Below are 21,386 nucleotides of genomic sequence, written 5' to 3'. Positions count from 1 at the left end.
CCCTATATGACATGTCTATGTTGAACAAAAAAAAAGTGTTAATTCAATGTGGAAATCTTTTATTATTCTTGTAATTTAAATTGGTATATCATATGTCACAATGTTTATAAGACACATGAGCATAGAGATATTGAAAGAAGCAGTGTAACTATGTTTCTCCAAGAATAATTAATTTTGTAAAAGTCCCCACTTTGAGTAGATTTTCTGAATGTGATAAAAGGTAACAGTTAATTGGTTTTGCAACTTCACTGAGAATTCATTAGCAAAATCATACTGCTGAAAATACCTATGAATACTAGAAATTTGGAACTTCTTCTGCTTGTCCTGGCTCACTTTGTAAATGAAGTGTCATTCATACCGTACAAAAATTTGTGAATGGGATTGCTTTGGTAAAACTCTGAATTCTTACAATACTCTTCATATACACGAGAAAACCTCTTATAGAAAAATGATGCTATAAAAGTGAACCACATAATAAATGCTCTTACCATCACAGAGATCTTCAAAAATACCCATAATGAAGGGGAATGCCATGAATGTAAATAAAATGATAAAAGTTTAAGATTTGATTCTTCTTTTTATCATTAGACCAAATTATAAAATTGATTCACATAGATAAATATATTTATTAGTGTAATCAAATGACTGTGGTCAATATTTCACATGTGCCAATTATCTTTGCAGGCATGAAAGCAGTTGTACTGGAGAGAAACCTTTTAAACACACTCTATGTGGTAAATCCTTCCACCATACCACTGTTCTCATAAGCCATGAAAGAACACACACTGGAGAGAAGCCTTACAAATGTAATCAATGGGGTAAAGCCTTTACAAAAAACAGTCAGCTCATAAGGCATAAAAGAACACATACTGGAGAGAAACCTTATGAATGTAAACAGTGTGGTAAAGCCTTTGCACAAAACAGTCATCTCATAAGCCATAAAAGAACACACACTGGAGAGAAACCATATGAATGTAATGAGTGTGGCAAAGCCTTTGCACAAAACAGTAATCTCATAAGCCATAAAAGAACACACACTGGAGAGAAACCTTATGAGTGTAACCAGTGTGGTAAAGCTTTTGCAAAAAACAGTCATCTCATAAGCCATGAAAGAACACACACTGGAGAGAAACCTTATGAATGTAACCAGTGTGGTAAAGCCTTTGCAAAAAACAGTACTCTCTTAAGCCCTAAAAGAACACACACTGGAGAGAAACCTTATGAATGTAACCAGTGTGGTAAAGCCTTTGCAGAAAACAGTACTCTGATACAGCATAAAAGAACACACACTGGAGAGAAACCTTATGAATGTAACCAGTGTGGTAAAGCCTTTGCACGAAACAATCATCTCTTAAGTCATAAAAGAACACACACTGGAGAGAAACCTCATGAATGTAATCAGTGTGGTAAAGCCTTCGCACATAACAGTACTCTCATACAGCATAAAAGAACACACACTGGAGAGAAGCCTTACAAATGTAACCAGTGTGGCAAAGCCTTTGCAGAAAACAGTACTCTCTTAAGCCATAAAAGAACACACACTGGAGAGAAATCTTATAAATGTAACCAGTGTTGTAAAGCCTTTGCACAAAACAGTCATCTCATAAGCCATAAAAGAACACACAATGTAGAGAAACCTTATGAATGTAATGAGTGTGGTAAAGCCTTTGCACGCCACAATAATCTCATAAGCCATAAAAGAGCACATACTGGAAAGAAACCTTATGAATATACCCAATATGATAAAGCCTTTGCACAGCTGTCTCCGGAAACATGAAAAAACACACAGTGGAGAGAAGCCTGGTGAGGATAATTAGTGTGATAAAACCTTTGCATATTACAGTCATCTCCTAAGACAACAACACATTTTGGAGGGAAACCATATGAATTAACTGTGTGGCAAAGCCTTTGCACATAACATCTCCTAATACATACAAGAAAACATACTGGAAAGAAGCTATCTGACTTTAACCAATGTGAAAAAACTTTTGCACTTCAGAATCATCCTCACAATCATGAAAGAAATCCTAATGGACAGTGGTTTTAACATGGTGAAACCATTCCATATTTGTATAATCTTCATCATCATGAAAGGATTCATACTGGAGAGAGCTTTTGAATGTGTTAAAATGGTGAAGCCTTGCACAAATCTAGAGTCATCATCATCATAAAAGTATCCTTACTGGAGAGGAATTCTTTGACTATAACCAATATGGAAAGGCCTTTGTGTACTTTGGTCTACTGAGATCCAACAGAACTGAAAAACTAGCTCAATGGAAATGACTTCCCTTTTGTGAAGGGGAAGGGGAAAGGGAATGGGGCAATAGGAATGGAGGGTAGTAATGGGGGAGAGAAGGGAGTGGGACTACAATTGGAATTTAAAGCAAATAAAATTATTTTAAAAAGAATACAATGAATGGTGAATATCAATTACATGCAAAAGTATTATAAAATGTGTTTAGGGAAGACTTATTGATAAATCTGATTCTCAATATTTACTGTTTTCCATTGCCTCACTTTAGACAAGAAAAGTTCAGTCCAGTGGATGAATATGTAGGGAATGGTGAACTAACACCAGACAGGAAGTTCTCTGAGAGTAATATAATAGTGGTAACCTGTAGAAGTTTCTTTGTGTATACATATATATTGTTCCAGGGGTTCTATTGAAAACCATCACAACCCAGACTGAATTTTGAGATGTGAAGGAGGAGGCTTTCTCTTCCATGTATGACCCTGGTGCTGGCCTAGTTGTGTAACAATGTAAGGGTGAGTTTTCTGTGCCTGACTTCAACTGGGGAGTGTCTTTAGACATAGATGCTACTAGCCAAATTTCATAGATGGCTTTTGACACTGATCCCTGCTAACTCTCTCCTCCTTTTAAATATAGGATGATTAGGATCTATGCTCTTGTTCATATGATAGGAATGTGCTATCTAATGCAAATCAAGCATTCTTGAAGTACCTAGTTTTGAACGATTATATACACCTATCCATGGAGCATTCCAATCATTTCCCAAGGGGTATATAGCCTCTGTTTTCTGGAATTCAATTTGAACTTATTTCCTGAGGTGGTTCCTCTAGACAGAAGGAGAACAAAATTCTTTGAAATGCGTGTGATCAAATGTTTCAGACTTCATAGCATTTCATATTTCACATGTTTCTGGATGTGAGATGGTCAATTAAACATTGTCTTGTGTGTGGGACTCTATAAAATGAGTTATACTTAGTGTTAATTTCACAGTAAGGTTGCAGGCAAGCTTCAGGGTATGGAGTCTTCTGACGTGAGCAGAGTGGCCTATGGAGAAGTAATAAGAGCACAAATATTATTTCCTTGTTTTAATAGCTGAGTAGTATTGTGATAAGACATGGGTGGATGGCAGAGGAGGGAAACTCACCTTTTGAGTGGGATAAAGGGAAGAGAAAGGATTTGACCAGTAGGAGTTGAGGGAGGGGCCTTCAGTCAGGATATATAATGAATAAACTGTGAAAAAATTAAAAATAACTAATAAAAGAAAAACGAATTAGAAAAACAAAACCAGAGAGCAAAAATTTGAGTTCAGTCTGGGTAACTGCCCTTGCTCAAAAAAAAAAGATATAAAGAAAGAAAAGATTAAGCATCTTACCATGGTCTTCCTTCTTGATTACCTTCCCTAAGTCTACAGATTTTAATATGAGCATCCTATATTATATGTCTAATATCCACTTATATGTGAGTATGTACCATGTGTGTCTTTTTGCTTCTGAGATACCTTACTCAGGATGATAATTTCTAGATCTCACCATTTGCCAGCAAATTTCATGATTTCTTTGTTTTTAATTGCTGAGTAGTATTCCATTGTGTAAATGTACCACAATTTCTTTATCCATTCCTCAACTGAGGGATATCTGGCTTGTTTCCAGCTTCTGGCTATTACAAGTAAAGCTGCTGTGAACATGGTTGAGCAAATATCCTAGTTGTATACTTGAGCATTTTTTGGATATATGCCTAGGCGTGGTATAGCTGGATCTTGAGGTATCACTATTCCTAATTGTCTGAGAAATAACAGGAGCCTATCACAGAGGTCCTCTGAAAGACTCTACCCAGCAGGGTATCAAAACATATGCTGAGATTCAGAGCTAAACATTTTGCAGAGTGTAGGGAATGTTATGAAAGAAGGGGGAGATAGAAATATCTGGATGGAACAGAAGCTCCACAAGGAGAACAACAGAATCAAAAGGTCTGGGCACAAGAGTCTTTTTGAGACTGATATGCTAAACAAGGACCATGCATGGAGATAAATTAGAACCCTTACACAGAAATAGTCCAATGCGTCTCTGTATCCAAGAGGGTTCCCAATAATAGTACTAGGGACCAACTCTGACATGAACTCATGGGCTAGTTCTTGGATCAGCTCCACCTGAGTGGGGAACTATCCTTCCAGTCCACAGAGAAAGATAAAAAAGCCAGTCCTGATGAGACCTGATTGACTATAGTCAGATGGAAGGGGAGGAAGTCCTCCCCTATTACTGGACTGGGGGAGAGACATAGGAGAAGAAGAGGGAGGGAGGGTGAGATTGAAAGGGGATGGTGGAGGGGCTACAGCCTGGATACAGAGTGAATAAACTGTAATTATAAAACAAAAAAGAAAAGAAAAATTAAAAAAAATGTTTAATAAAAGAAAGGAGAATCAAAGATGGTGGTACCAAGAGGACAGTTTCTGCAGAGCAATAGAGCAGTGACTACACAGCAAGCAACAGACCAAACTCTGAGCCCTAAAACAACAGCAATTGTGTTTCCAAGTTAAGAACAAACCCCACGGAGTGGGAAGTAATCGCTTCTTTTCTCAGGCCACCCAGATAAACCATGGAAGATTTCCTGGGTCCCTGCAGGCAATAGGTCACCAGCCCAGAGCCACATGACTGTGCTCTGGCTCTGGTCACCATCCCAGACTGTACTGTGGGCCCCACAACACCAGAGATTGGGATTTCCAGGCTATAGAAAACCCCATGGAGTAGGAAGCAATCAGGACTGACCTCAGGTCACCCAGAAAATCCCTGAAAAAGGTCTGGGCTCTAGAAGGTGCTCAGGTCAGAGAGCTGCTTGTATGCCCAAATCACTGTCCCACACAGAACTGTGGGTACCAAAGCACCAGGGACCAGGTTTCCTGTTGGGAGGAAACCCCATGGTGAAAGAAACATCAAGTCCAACCTCAGGGCATCCAGTGGAATTCCACCACACTCCCCCAACAACTTCTAATGAAAAGTTTTTGGGTTCCTTCAGATGCCCAGTCAGCAGCATAGAGCCACTTACCTGCTCCTGTTTGTTCTACTCAACATCCTAGACTGAACTGTGGACACGAAAACAGGACAGACTGGGTCACCCTGTTGGGAGGTAACCATAGGGTGGGGGAAACATCAGTTCCAAACTCAGGACAGCAGTTCAGGAAAAGTTTCTGGGTTCCCACTGGCTCCAGGATCTAGCATCCTGCTGTATGCATGACTGCTGCACTTACCTGCTGCTGATTACCACTTGGGTACTGAGGCACAGAGCTCCAACCTCAGATCTACAGAAACCTGGGATCCACAGATCAACACTAGACAAAACAGTCCCAGCATGATTCTTTTTTTTTTTTTTTTCCTTTTTTTTTTTCAATGCAGTTTATTCAGGAACATTGAACAATCATCGGACCCCGGGGAAAGCCAGCCCACAGCTTAAATAGCCTCTGGGTAGCCAACCCAGGCATGCCAAGGGGGCAATGCAGATAGGTCCACATACATGGAAGCAAGCCAGATCCTCGGCCTTAGCCAAATGTGGAGTTGTTCGTGACAGAGAGCACTCACCATCAGGAAGGTGGAAGGCGGAAACCAGCTCCATCTTTAAGGCATAGCATTCCGCAGCTCTCTACAGTTCCCCCTTTTTGTTTTAGACGCATCAGGCAAGAGTAGAGGTCTGATCTCTGATATTAGAAATAAATTGGGACTTTGTACAGATGTTCATTTAGGTGTCATCCACCCAAAGAGCATCAGACCCGTCCGATACCTTTTTCTCAGAGGCGGGACCTGGGGCATCAACCTGCATGCAATCAGACATGCTCTTCTCTGGGTCCAAAGCGGCTGACCCTGAGTGCAGTGCTTAGCCTCGCATCCTGAGCATAACATTTTAGCTTTTTATCCAACCATGCTTGGGGAGAATGTCTTGCTTCAATGGCTGTAAAGGCCTGAATGATCATGGCTGCATCACACTGTTGTGAGACTCTATTCTTGCATATATACCACAGGCAAACCAAGGAGACCAACACCAGAAGGCCTGCTAACGCTCCCATGCCCGCCCATTCCTTCAGATGATTCATGGCTGCAGCAATCCATGTTGATAATCCTGTGGCTAGTCCTGCGTCCACTCTGGTAGAATTTACTGTGACAATGGCCACTCTCAGCTGCTCCATCATAGTATCGAATTCTCCAGTCCAATTACCTAAAATATACCTCGACAATTGTTTAGACAGATTTGCAGCACAGGAAAAATTCTCATGTTGTATGCTAGTGACACAAAGTCCAGCATACTTTCATTGAGAGCCAGGTTGAGCAATTTGCCATAGGGTATCAATTTGCTCCTGCAAGAGGTCAATCCTCTGATTGAACACCATCAAGCTTCCTTTTAGTTGAGCATTAATTCCTTTATGTACAACTAAGGCATGAGCTACATTGGCTAAATGATTATTCAGGGTCTGAGCAGTCTGCCCAGTATGACTCATGGCTAATTCCCTGGTGGTAGCTCCAACAGCCGTCAATGAGATGGTAGTAACAATGGTGGCTGTAGTTCCAAGATCCCTTTTCTGTCTGAAGAGAGTCATAGCGTGAGGGGCATCAATGGGCACAGGCACCCAGTGAGGCATACGAGTAACCAGGGCATACCTAAATTTACTAGCATTCCAGCATTGGGCAAAAAAGCAAGTATCATTACCACAATTACTTGGCTCTATCTGGCTAATAATGAATAAAAATGGGGGATATAGACAAACAGGTGTGGGCTTATAGGAAATATTATGAGAAGCCTTAACCCCTCGTTGGAACATCCTGCGTCAGTTCTAGAACTAGCAGTGGTGGTGTCTGAGGTCTGAGTAGGTTCAGGAGACCATTGCCCCCAGGGGCGAGACGTGCTCCATGCCAATTGACTAACTCCATGTTTTCCTCCAATTTTAAAAGTCATTTAAGGTTCTTAAATTATTTTTTTCCCTTTTTTCTTAAATTTTTCATCAATTACACTTTATTCATTCTGCATCCCCCCATAAGCCCCTCCCTCCTCTCCTCCCAATCCCACCCTCCCTCCTCCCTCTGCTCGCATGCCACTCCCCAAGTCCACTAATAGGGGAGGTTCTCCTCTCCTTTCTGATCTTAGTCTGTCAGTTCACATCAAAAGTGGCTGTATTGTCCTCTACTGTGGCCTGGTAAGGCTGCTCCCCCCCCAGAGGGAGATGATCAAAGAGCAGGCCAATCAGATTATGTCAGAGGCAGTCCCTCTTCACATTACTATGTAACCCAATTGGACTCTGAACTGCCCTGGGCTACATCTGTGCAGGGGTTCTGGGTTATCTCCATGAATAGTCCTTGGTTGGAGTATGAGTCTCTGGGAAGTTCCCTATGTTCAAATTTTCTTGTTCTGTTGCTCTCCTTGTGGAGACCCTGTCCTCTCCAGCTCTTACTATTTCCCAGTTCTTACCTAAAATTCCGTTCACCTGCCCAACAGTTGCCCATCCGGCTCAGCATCTGCTTTGATAGTCTGAAGGGCAGAGGCTTTCAGAGGCCTTCTGTGGTAGGTTCCTAGGTTGTTTCCTGTTTTCTTCTTCTTCTGACGTCCATCCTCTTTGCCTTTCTGGATGGGGATTGGACGTTTTAGTTAGGGTCCTCTCTCTTGCTTAGTTTCTTTAGATGCACAGGTTTTAGTGGGTTTGTCCTATGTTGTATGTCTATATGAGTGAGTATATACCATGTGTGTCTTTTTGCTTCTGGGACAACTCACTCAGGATGATCCTTTCCAGATCCCACCATTTACCTGCAAATTTCATGATTTCCTTATTTTTGATTGCTGAGTAATATTCTATTGTGTAGATGTACCACAATTTCTGCATCCATTCTTCAGTTGAGGGGCATCTGGGTTGTTTCCAGCTTCTGGCTATTACAAATAAAGCTGCTACAAACATGGTTGAGCAAATGTCCTTTTTGTGTACTTGAGCCTCTTTTGGATATATGCCCAGTAGTGGTAGGGCTGGATCTTGAGGAAGCACTATTCCTAGTTGTCTGAGAAAGCGCCAGATTGATTTCCAGAGTGGTTGTACAAGTTTACATTCCCACCAGCAGTGGAGAAGGGTTCCCCTTTCTCCACAACCTCTCCAGCATGTGTTGTCACTTGAGTTTTTGATCTTGGCCATTCTCATGGGTGTAAGGTGAAATCTCAGGGTTGTTTTGATTTGCATTTCCCTAATGGCTAGTGAGGTTGAGCATTTCTTTAAGTGCTTCTCTGCCATTCGGTATTCCTCTACAGAGAATTCTCTGTTTAGCTCTGTTCCCCATTTTTTAAGTGGATTACTTGGTTTGCTGCTTTTCAGCTTCTTTAGTTCTTTATATATACTGGATATGAGTCCTCTGTCAGATAAAGGGTTGGTGAAGATTCTTTCCCAATCTGTAGGTGGTCGCTTTGTTTTGATGACGGTGTCCTTTGCTTTACAGAAGCTTTTCAGTTTCATGAGGTCCCATTTATTGGTTGTTGCTCTTAGAGCCTGTGCTGTTGGTGTTCTGTTCAGGAAGTTTCCCCCTGTACCAATGAGTTCTAGGGTATTTCCCACTTTTTTTTCAAGCCGATTTAATGTGTCTGGTTTTATGTTGAGGTCTTTGATCCACTTGGACTTCAGTTTTGTGCAGGGTGACAAGTATGGATCTATTTTCATTTTTCTACATGTAGACATCCAGTTAGACCAGCACCATTTGTTGAAGATGCTATCTTTTTTCCATTGTATGGTTTTGGCATCTTTGTCAAAGATCAGGTGTCCATAAGTGTGTGGGTTTATTTCTGGGTCCTCTGTTCGGTTCCATTGATCCACCATTCTGTTTCTATGCCAGTACCATGCAGTTTTTAAAACTGTTGGTCTATAGTACAACTTAAGATCAGGGATGGAGATACGTCCAGAAGATCTTTTATTGTAGAGGATTGTTTTAGCAATTCTGGGTTTCTTGTTATTCCATATGAAGTTGAGAATTTTCCTTTCCAGGTCTGTAAAGAATTGTGTTGGTAATTTGATGGGCATTGCATTGAATCTGTAGATTGCTTTTGGTAAGATGGCCATTTTTACTATGTTAATCCGACCAAGCCATGAGCATGGGAGATCTTTCCATCTTCTCATATCTTCTTCTAATTCTTTCTTCAGAGATTTGAAATTTTTTTCATACAAGTCTTTGACTTCCTTGGTTAGGGTTACTCCGAGGTACCTTATGTCATTTGTGGCTATTGTGAAGGGTGTTGTTTCCTTAATTTCTTTCTCAGCCCTTTTGTCTTTTGTATACAGGAGGGCTACTGATTTTTTTGAGTTAATTTTGTATCCTGCCACTTTGCTGAAGGTGTTTATCAGCTGTAGGAGTTCCCTGGTAGAGTTTTTGGGGTCACTCACGTATACTATCATATCATCTGCAAATAGTGATAATTTGACTTCTTCCTTTCCAATTTGTATCCCCTTGATCTCCTTCAACTGTCTTATTGCTCTAGCAAGGACTTCCAACACTATGTTGAAGAGATATGGAGAGAGTGGGCAGCCTTGTCTTGTCCCTGATTTCAGTGGGATTGCTTTAAGTTTCTCTCCATTCAGTTTGATGTTGGCTATAGGCTTGCTGTATATCGCCTTTACTATGTTTAGATATGTGCTTTGTATCCCTGATCTCTCCAATACTTTGAACATGAATGGATGTTGGATTTTGTCAAAGGCTTTTTCAGCATCTAGGGAGATTATCATGTGGTTTTTTTCTTTCAGTTTGTTAATATGGTGGATCACATTGATGGATTTCCGTATATTGAACCACCCCTGCATACCTGGGATGAAGCCTACTTGGTCATAGTGGATAATATCTTTGATGTGTTCTTGGATTCGGTTTGCAAGTATATTATTAAGTATTTTTGCATCAATGTTCATAAGGGAGATTGGCCGGAAATTCTCTTTCTTTCTTGAGTCTTTGTGAGGTTTAGGTACCAAGGTGACTGTGGCTTCATAGAATGAATTTGGTAATATTCCTTCTGTTTCTATTTTGTGGAATAGTTTGAAGAGAATTGGTGTTAGCTCTTCTTTGAAGGTCTGGTAGAATTCTGCGCTGAAGCCATCTGGTCCTGGGCTTTTTTTGGATGGGAGACTTTTGATGACCGCTTCTATTTCTTTGGGGGATATAGGTCTATTTAGTTGATTTACCTGGTCCTGGTTCAGCTTTGGTAAGTCAAATCGATCAAGAAAATTGTCCATTTCATTTAGATTTTCAAATTTTGTGGCATATAGACTTTTGAAGTAAGTCATAATGATTGTTTGGATTTCCTCAGTGTCTGTAGTTATATCCCCCTTTTCATTTCTGATTTTGTTGATTTGGGTGGTGTCTCTCTGCCTTTTAGTTAGCCTGGCTAAGGGTTTGTCGATCTTGTTGATTTTCTCAAAGAACCAGCTCTTGGTTTCATTGATTCTTTGAATTGTTTTATTTGTTTCCAATTGATTGATTTCAGCCCTGAGTTTGATTATTTCCAGCCGTCTACTCCTTCTTGGTGTGTCTGCTTCTTCTTTTTCTAGGGTTTTTAAGTGAGCCACTAAGGTGCTTGAATGAGCTGTCTCGAATTTCTTCTTGAAGGCACTTAGTGCTATGAACTTTCCTCTTAGCACTGCTTTCATTGTGTCCCACAAGTTTGGGTATGTTGTGTCTTCATTTTCATTGATTTCTAGAAAGACTTTAATTTCTTTCTTTATTTCTTCCCTGACCCAGCTGTCATTTAGTAACAAGTTGTTCAGTTTCCATGTGTGTGTAGGCTTTTTGCTATTTCTGTTATTGTTGAGGTCCAGCTTTATTCCATGGTGATCAGACAAGATACAAGGGATTATTTCAATCTTTGTGTATCTGTTGAGGCTTGCTTTGTGACCAACTATGTGGTCTATTTTGGAGAAGGTTCCATGAGGTGCTGAGAAGAAGGTAAATTCTTTTGTGTTTGGGTGTAAGGTTCTGTAAATGTCTGTTAGGTCCATTTGATTCATGACCTCTGTTAGAGATATTGTTTCTTTGTTTAATTTCTGTTTAGTTGACCTGTCCTTTGTTGAGAGTGGGGTGTTGAAGTCTCCCACTATTAGTGTGTGGGGACCTATGTGTGGTTTAAGTTTTATCAGTGTTTCTTTCACATATGTGGGTGCCCTTGTATTTGGGGCATAGATGTTCAGGATTGTGATGTCTTCTTGGTGGAATTTTCCCTTGATGAGTATGAAGTGTCCTTTCCCATCTCTTTTGATTAATTTTGGTTGAAAGACTATTTTATCAGATATTAGAATGGCTACTCCTGCTTGCTTCTTGGGTCCATTTGCTTGAAAAGCCATCTTCCATCCCTTTACCCTCAGGTAATGTCTATCTTTGTGACTTAGGTGTGTTTCTTGTATACAACAGATTGTTGGGTTTTGTTTACGCATCCATTCTGCTAGTCTGTGTCTTTTTATTGGAGAATTAAGTCCATTGATATTGAGGGAGATTAATGACCAGTGGCTGTTAGATCCTTTGAATTTGATGTTGGCTGTGGTCATAAGGTTGTGTGCTTGGTTGCTTTTTGTTTTACTGTAGTGAAATTATTTATTTTCTGTGTTTTCTTGAATGTAGCTAGCTTTCTTGGGTTGTATTTTCCCTTCCAGTGTCTTCTGTATTGCAGGATTTGTTTGTAGGTATTGTTGAAATTTGTTTTTGTCATTGAATATCTTGTTTTCTCCGTCTATGAGGACTGAGAGTTTTGCAGGGTATAGTAGCCTGGGCTGACATCTGTGTTCTCTTAGGGTCTGCATGATATCAGTCCAGGCCCTTCTGGCTTTCATAGTCTCTGTTGAAAAGTCAGGTGTGATTCTAATGGGTTTGCCATTATACGTTACTTGGCCTTTTTCTCTTGCAGCTTTTAGTATTTTTTCTTTGTTCTGTATACTTACGGTTTTGATTATTATGTGGCAGGAGGATTTTCTTTTCTGGTCTAATTTATTGGGTGTTCTATAGGCCTCTTGTATTCTTATTGGTCTCTCCTTTAAGTTGGGGAAATTTTCTTCAATGATTTTGTTGAAAATATTTTCTGGGCCTTGGTGCAGGGAATCTTCTTTTTCCTCTATTCCTATTATTCTTAGGTTTTGTCTTTTTATGTTGTCTTGAATTTCTTGGACGGTCTGTGTCAGGAATTTTTTAGATTTAACATTTTCTTTGACAGATACATCTATTTCTTCCATTGTATCTTCCACACCTGAGACTCTTTCTTCCATTTCTTGTATCCTATTGGTTATGCTAACCTCTGTAGTTCCTGCCTTCTTCCCTAAGTTCTTTTTCTCCACAATTTCTTCCATTTGTTTTTTTTTTCCAATGTTTCCAATTCTATCTTTAGGTCTTGAGCTATTTTGTTGGTTTCCTTCCCCTGTCTGACTGTATTTTCATGTTTTTTCCATCAATTCCTTCAGCTGTTTGTTTGAACAATCCACTGTTTCTTTTATTTCATTCAGTGATTTAAGCATTTCCTCTCTAAAGGCCACAGACTGTTTGGCTGCAGTTTCCTGTAGTTCTTCACGGATGGCCATAATCTCCTTGTCTTTAATTTCCTCCATTTCTTTACGGATAGCCATGATCTGTTTGTTTTTATCTTCCTCTAATTCTTTTCATATTTTATTTGTTTCCTTTGTTATCTTCTTCATGAGCATAGATGTTAGGTCATCTCCTTGAATTTCATTTATGCTGGGGTGTCTAGGGCTATTTGCCCCTTGATAACGGGGTTCTGGAGATGCCATATTGCTCTGGCTTTTGTTGGTTGGACTTTTACGCTGTCCTCTAACCATTGGGCTATCTTAGTTGTTTGAATATAGTTTCTGGTTGTTCCTGGACTCTTGTAGAGGAGAGAATCCCTTTGGCAGGAAGATGTTTTTTCCTGAAGGAAGCTTTTCCAGCTTTTTGGGTATAGTCACTGGATGTCCAGTGTTTTTCAGGAGTTGCTACAGCTCACCTCAGGCATAGAGACCTGGGTAGTAACTGTGGTCCTGATTAGTCGAGAGGGCTCTCCTCTCATTGGGAGAAGTCCTGGAGACAGTTGCCCTCCTTCTGGGTTTCTTGCTGTAAATTTAGTCAATTTAGTATTTCCTGTTTGCTCCTGTTTTTAGGTAGTAATTTTTCATACAATGTCTGTGATCTGTGTTCCGTACTTTTCATCTACTTGCATGTCTTGCTTTCTTTATGTTTGTTAATTTTCATTTCTCTTGAAAGGCTGAATTCTATTCAAAGGTTGCTGAAAGGAGGTGAACCTCCTCATTTAGTTTCCTTCTAAAATGACTTGGTGAGTACATCAAAACTTCTGTGTCAGTAGATGTCAGGGAAGCACCAGAATTATATGAATATATTGTCAATGAAGTATGCATTTACACTGTTGTCACTATTGTGCTTTCTGTTATCCTCATGTATGGGATCATTTAGAATTCATTTACCTATGCTGATGTGGATGTGAACTTCACTCTGGAAGAGTGGGCTCTGCTGGATCCTTCCCAGAAGATTCTCTACAAAGATGTGATGATAGACACCTACAAGCACCTTACAGCTATAGGTAAGACAGTGAATTTTCTTTCTCTATTCAGGTAAAGGAGACAACTGTTGTTGCTGTTGACTTTTCTTATTGATGTTCTTATATAAGTTCACTTGGAATTAGGAAGAAAAATTCAGGCATGTTTCTAAGGTTCACTGAATATAGAAACTTAAATTTTACCTAATTTTTAATCCTCTCTCATTGACTTTTTGGTCCATATTTCAGGCTACAATTGGGAAGAGCATAATACTGAAGAACATTATCGACTATTTACTAGATATGGAAGGTAATTACTCATGGAAGCTTCTAAAAATATGCCTATAGAGAAATTTTTAAAGATGATTAATTTATTCATTATTTATACATTATTCAACCTGCACACCAGAAGAGGGCACAGTATCTCATTATAGATGGTTGTGAGCCACCTTGTGTTTGCTGGGAATTGAACTCAGGACCTCTGTAGGAACAGCCCGTGCTCTTAATGTCTGAGCCAGCTTGCCATCTCAGAGGCGAAAACATTTTAATGTGTCCCAGAAATTTTAAAGAAAACCAACAGTGGAAAATCAAACACCACTTTAAGAGTAGTAAGGAACATTAAATTCTCCCAAACCCATGTTCCGCACTGTTAGGTATATTATATTATTTATGTTTGCCAGGCATTTCAATGCAAAAAAAGACAGTGAAACCCTTGCTAAATAGATATTGGTGTACAAATGACATTTACTCAATCTAGAAATTATGATCTCTGAAAATTACTGCCCCTCTGTCTGCTACCCTATGTCTGGGCAGGGTAGCTTCTAGGTTCCGTACACTCTTTCTTTGGCCTAGATTTTCTGTCCTTGAGAATTACTGCTTAAACTGGCTTTTGTCCTGAACTCTAAATTGCTTTGTTTAGTCTCAAACTTAAGTCCATCAGTCTTTTCTAATCTTCAGGCTCTTTTTTATCCTATGGCTCATTTGATCTTCACCTTAGTTTTCTCTCTCCAACCTGCCTATTACTGCCCAGTAAAACTCCCTTCTCTCTCCAGGTAGCACCACTTTTGGGAGATTCATTTCCTCTCTTTTCTCATGAGAGATACATGTATCCTATGCAGTCAATTATTTCTCTGAATATGTCATCTTTGCTGCCACTGAATGAGACAGCATTTTCAAATATGGGTGCTTCCTTCTACCTGCTATTTTTACACCCATAGTTTGGGATTAAAAGCATGTACCACCATGCCTGAATCCAAGCTTTTCTTTACTGGACATTGCTCTATACCATGCTGGCATTGAAATCAGATCTGCTTGCCTCTGTCTCCTGGATTAAAGGCATGTTTGTATTCTAGCCAGATCACATTGACATAGAAGGTATTTGGATGGGGTCTTTTGCCAGAGCAGCCATGTTCTAAATTAAAATTCCTCTACAAATGATAAATCATTAATCATATCCACGTTGCAGATGTTCTTTAGAAATCCCTATCTGTTGAAACTCTCGCCACTCATATTGTAAACAGCATACTCATTAAATAGGTGATAATTCTGTGTACAAAACCTACTTATGAGCAAATATTCCATAGCAAAGGTTATGTTACTCAAATACTTGAAGTAAAGTTTCGTGGTTTAATCAGATGGAAATTATGAGGGTCAAGAATACTATTGTGGAGGAACCATAATCCCAATGGCACATGTTTTTGAAGAACAAAAAGGAAAAATGTGTTTATGTGGAAATATTTCATTTGTTGTTCTTCCTTTTAATTTATATTTTAATATTAATTACATTTTATTCACATTATATCCCAGCTGTACCCCATTACCTCCCAATTCTCCCTCCCTTCCTCATATCCTCTCAAGCCCCTCCTCAAGTTCACTGATATTTGAGACCCTCCTCCCCTTCAGTCTGACACTAGCTTCCCAGGTTTCTTCAGGACAGGCTACATAGTCCTCCTTTGTGGCCTGCCAAGGCTGTTCTGCCTGCAGCAAGGGTTGGTCAAAGAGCTAGTGACTGAGTTCATATCAGAGACAGTTCCTGTTCCTATTCCTAGGGAATTTCACTTGGACCCTGAGCTGCCATGGGCTATATCTGAGCAGGGGTTATATATGTGAATTATCCTTGGTTGGAGTATTAGTCTTAGAAAATACCCCTGTGCCCAAATATATTGATTCAATTGTTCTCCTTGTGAAGCTTCTGTCCTCCCCTTGTTATCTTCCATTCATTCATAAAATTCCCTCCACTATGCAGAGAATTGTTAAAGAGTATTTATTGTCTCCTCAATAGAAGTGATGATCTTGTAGATCTCCATCATTACATCTGTGTAGAGATGCTTTTGGGAAGTATCCAGCAATGCCCACTTTTCCTGATTGGGTTTTTCCAGATGCACATCATCACAGACTATTGCATTCTAAACTACCCTGTACATGTGTACAATAGAAAGCATGAAAGTGACAACACTATAAATTTATATTTTTTCATGTGTTCATTCATCCATTCATGATTAATAACGAATGAATTATGAACTCCTATCACCTTCAGAAAGTCTACTCAAAAGAGAGGACTGTTAAAAATCAAACTAATATACTTAATTAGATTTCCAAGCTCAATGAAAATATAGCCAAAGAAATCACATTACAGAAAACTGCTATGATTACTGGCCCTGTTGAAATTGTTGTGTTTATTTTGGTTCCCTTTATAAATGCAGTGTGATTACAACTATAGGAAAATTTATGACTACAGTCCCTGTGTTAAAGCTGACTCCTTCTAGTTCTTTTTAAATATGAAAAACCACTTATAGAAAAATGATGCTGTCAGTGAGCCATGTAATGAAGTATCTTACCATCAAAGTTATCTTGTAAGGTACAGAAACCCACAATCAAGGGGGAAACTATGAATGTAAAGAAAGTGATGAGGTTAAGATGTAACTTCAGTTTATGATTAAACCAAATTGCAAACATAATTTACACTGACATAAAGATTCATCAGTGGCTGGAGAGATGGTTCAGAGGTTAAGAGCACTGGCTGTTCTTCCAAAGGTCCTGAGTTCATTTACCAGCCAACCACATGGTGGCATGTAACTATCTATACTAAGATCCTGTGTCCTCATCTAGCATGCAGGCAGAACACAGTATAAATATTAAGTAAATAAATCTTTAAAAAAAATGAGGGTAATGAATATGGTAAAGCTTACACATATCTGAATTATCTTTACAGAAAGAAAAGAATACATATTTATGAGAAACCCTATGAATGTAAACAGTGTGGTAAAGCCTTTTCCCTATCCAGTAGTCTCCAACTGCATAAAAGAACACATACTGGAGAGAAACCATACAAATGTAATCAGTGTGGAAAAGCCTTTTCACAACACGGACATCTCCAGAGGCATTAAAGAACACATACTGGAGAGAAACCCTACGAATGTAATCAGTGTGGTAAAGCCTTTTCAGAAACCTGTACTCTCAAACTACATAAAAGAACACATAGTGGAGAGAAGCCCTATGAATGTAATCAATGTGGTAAAGCCTTTGCACATTGTAACAGTCTCCAAACACATAAAAGAACACATAGTGGAGAGAAACCCTATGAATGTAATCAATGTGGCAAAGCCTTTTTAGAAACCGGTAGTCTCAAAAAACATAAAAGAACACATAGTGGAGAGAAACCCTATGAATGTAATCAGTGTGGGAAAGCCTTTTCACGACACGGAAATCTGAAAAAGCATAAAAGAATACATACTGGGGAGAAACCCTGTGAATGTAATCAATGAGGTAAAGCCTTTGCATTTTGCTGCTACCTCCAGAGGCATGAAAGGATTCATACTGGAGAGAAACATTATGAATGTAATCAAAGTGGTAAAGCCTTTTCACAATTCAGTAGTCTTCAAGTACATAAAAGAACACATACTGGAGAGAACCCCTAAGAATGTAATCAGTGTGGTAAAGCCTCTGAACATTGATGTGATCTCTGAAGGCATGAAAGATTTCATACTAGAAATAAACCCTATGACTATAACTAGTAAAGCCTTTGCATGTCACATTTTTTCAAAGCCATAAAAGAAATCATACTCAAGAGAAAACCTTATGAATACATTCACTGTGATGAAGACTTTGTAAATTTCTATAGGCTTCACTTTCATGAATGAAACATACTGAAGAGAAACCCTATGTATGTGTTCATTTTGTTAGCTCAAAGCTTTGTGATATCAAGTATCCTGAAGATGTAATGAAGTAGTCTAATCATCCATCAACTGCATTTCACTACATAGCTTGATGTGATATGAATATATACATAAGATTGGATTCTGTGAATCCATATGTTCCTCCGAATTATCCATGTCATTTCATCTTAAAGTTCTGCATTGTATAGGAAGTATGTAATATAAAGGTTATAGATATAGTAACAACAAGGATATTGACTTAAAAAGAAATATTTCTGGTGTGTGTGTAAGGTGATTATGGGGTTTTAGGCCATACCTGATATGTTCAGAGTGGGAGACAAGTTTGTTGGATCTCCTTTGGCCTTCTTAATATGATGATTGAAGACTGATTGCCAGCTTTGGACACCAAAAACCTTTTCTACAGCTCTGTTTCCCTGATGCTCAAATAAGATTTGTTGAGATATTACATCAATAAAATATTGTCTTCTTTTTACATTGTAAACATATTGTCATGTAATAGTTGAGGGATTCAGGGCAGTCTGAATGATAAAATTTGTTTGAAAATGAGAGTGTGTAGCCAGTTCTCCTAGGTGCTGAGCCATGTATTTAGCCCCATAATCATGTCAAGAGTAGCATTTTTAGGTGTGAAAGGTTAATTCTAAGTTCATCTTTAACTCAGCCCTGATGACCGAGAAGAAAGAGAAGATTGATAGCATAAAAAGTAACTTAGGCTGCGTGCTGAAAGAAGTTTCTAATCCAATATCTTCACAAAAATATGGAACTATCCAAAAGTGATCAGGACAGAAACTGACAGTACACTTGTTTAAAAAGTGCTTGACTATGTGACCAAAGGCACAATCTGAGTTAATCTCACATACGCAGCAATGGGAGTCCAAAAGGACATGTGTCAGGTGTACCCCTTCTTGAGATTATGCCTAACTGAAAGAGAGAAAAAGAACTTGAAAGCATGAAGACCAACTTTTCAGAAGTGAATTGTATTCTGCTTCCCTGATGCATGCAAACATTCATTTAGGAGCCCTGAGTGGTGAAGACTCCAGATGTTGTGGAGATTGTTGACAGGGGATCCTGAGATTCAAACAGATGTCAATAGAAGGCTGGAGAAATCAGGCATTTACAGAGACCTGTGGAGCCTGGAGGAACTATAAGGGAAGGAGATTTGGATGTTAAAGAAAGGATTAAAGTCCCAGGAATTAATCAAAGCAATTAATTCTTGGGTTGTACCTAAGGACAAGCTGCCTTCTATTGTATTCTCTGTTTCTACTCAGATGTGGTGGGTCAATTCTCCAGTTCTTCCACTCTTTCCTTGTCTTCTCAGGTAAGTGTACATGTCAGTCAGAATACCATGCAGGCTGCCACTTGGTGGTCTCGAATTGGACTTAAAATCTCCTCAGGCGTAACTCTGTCATCCTTGTAACATCTCTACCTGGCAGGAATAACAATATTATGAATAAACATTTCTATATCTCCCTTAGGTCTAATAAATCAATGGACTCCGTGTAATTCTATTTTCCTCTGGAATGTCATTGTTGAATAGACCTATTCTCCTAGATGAGATATTTTCTGCTCTGTAACATTATGTCATGTGAATACCTTGCAGGAAATAAATAATGTGAGAATGGGGGAGGAATTTATAGATAGGAAGTTTTTAATATATGGCCCTGTAAGATTACTTAGTTGTGTCCATCTCTGGCCTTCTATTTAAACCTATTAAACCTAAAGGATGATTTACTTATCATATGTTGTGCTTCACACCCATGACAAGCTACTGAGTTGCCTCTTTGACAGCATCCCTCAGTCCCTACCTTCTAAAGGGCATGATTGGCTTACCCCACCTCTACCTTTAACTTTCCAGTCCAAAAGAATGCGTTTGCCCTCTCCCAGACACTCTTTCCTGTAGAGCCAGATTGTTTTTGTTTTCTTCTATATGCTTTTCTTCTCTCCCTCTTTCTTTCTGTGTTTCTTCTCCTCCTGTCTTTTTTTTCTCTCTGTTCTCTCTCCCTCTCTCTACATACACTTCTCTTTGCCCACACTTATGTCTCCTACTTGGGAGCTTCCATGGACCTATTCCTTAGGGAATGAGAACCCTCTGTGAACTGTTTCAGCAAGCCTGAATTTAAATGTTTATCATGTCTTCAATTAGGAAATTTCACGTGTGGGAAGAAAAAGTATAACCTTATATATTCATCAGTGGTCGAAATTAGTCACACTAAATAAATATATTAATATATTTTCAGTTTTCATTAATAATTTGTGTTTTAAACATTGTGTTCTCTTTTTTTCCTTAGCCAATTATCAGAGGACAGGGAAGGTGCACACTGGGAAATTGGGAGGGTGGGTGGGAATGGGTCGAGATAGAAAGGGAAACAGCCAGCATACAAAATGAATAACTTGTGATAAATAAATAATTAAAAATAATTTTATTTTCAAACATTGTTCTCTCTTTTTTTCAGTTGAATGAATAGTCTCAGTATGATTCTCAGGCTGACCTGGAACTTAGTGTACATACTAGATCTGCTTACCATGCCTCCCTAGTGTCTGCAGGATATTTGGGCATTGTCTACCACGATAACATAGTTCTTTCAATGGCATTATTAAGAATGTGTCACTGAGTCCAAATAGTCATGGTAGCTAGGGAACAGGCTCTGGTCCTAACTACAGTAAAAGAAAGAAAGTGTTCTTCAATTACAGTTGATTTTCTTGAAATCCTCTCCTTTAATTTTAAAGAAAATTGTTGTGTTTCTTTAACATTGAGTTTTTAATACTCATCATAGTGGATTGGAGTTCTAACGTTATGCAACAGATAGTGAAAACCAGCCTCACAGACATAAGTTCTCAATATAGTTAAGTGTAACTACATATTACACTCATCCCAAGATTCTATTAAATCACGGAGGTTAAAACCGCCTAAGCCAGGCATGGTAACACAGGCCTGTAGTCAGGGTGTTCAGAAAAAGGAGGCAGGAACTTCAAGATGTCAAAGTCATCCAAGGAAACATCCTAGGTCAATAATATAATGGGAGGTCCACAGAACAAAGAGAGACTGATTGGTTAAGATCAATGTGCATAGTCCTCCTTACAGCTCCAGAATTTCAAGGCTATGCCAGTATTATATGTTATCTAAGCAATTTGCCAACCAATGCTTGGTAATGTTTCCTGTCCAATACAGGTTAGGTCATTTCTGGTCAGGCTCCTGTTGGGCATTGAACACTCGAACTCTCCTGCAAGTGTGGGAATTTGCCACAGACAGGGATATGCTCCTTAATTATATATCCTATAGAAAGGGTTCAGCACACACACCTTACACACACAATCAATGAAATGGATTCAGCTTATATATATATAGGTCCATAATTATTCACACAATTTTTAAGACATTGGAAGGAGAGAATTTGAAATGGGATGGAGAAAGGACAAGAAAAGGGGACTTGGTGTAATTTATTTTAATT

General features: G+C 39.1%; 1 pseudogene; it reads left to right on the top strand.

Moving 5' to 3' along the window:
- The first annotated feature begins 706 nt into the window (after window positions 1–706).
- On the top strand, window positions 707–17,700 carry LOC132650955 (zinc finger protein 658B-like; annotated as a pseudogene).
- Window positions 17,701–21,386: the final 3,686 nt, after the last annotated feature.

Source organism: Meriones unguiculatus (genome assembly GCF_030254825.1).
Source record: "Meriones unguiculatus strain TT.TT164.6M chromosome 13 unlocalized genomic scaffold, Bangor_MerUng_6.1 Chr13_unordered_Scaffold_37, whole genome shotgun sequence".
NCBI lineage: Eukaryota > Metazoa > Chordata > Mammalia > Rodentia > Muridae > Meriones > Meriones unguiculatus.
The sequence above is the reverse complement of the archived record's forward strand: the minus strand, read 5'-3'. Positions and strand labels throughout refer to the sequence as shown.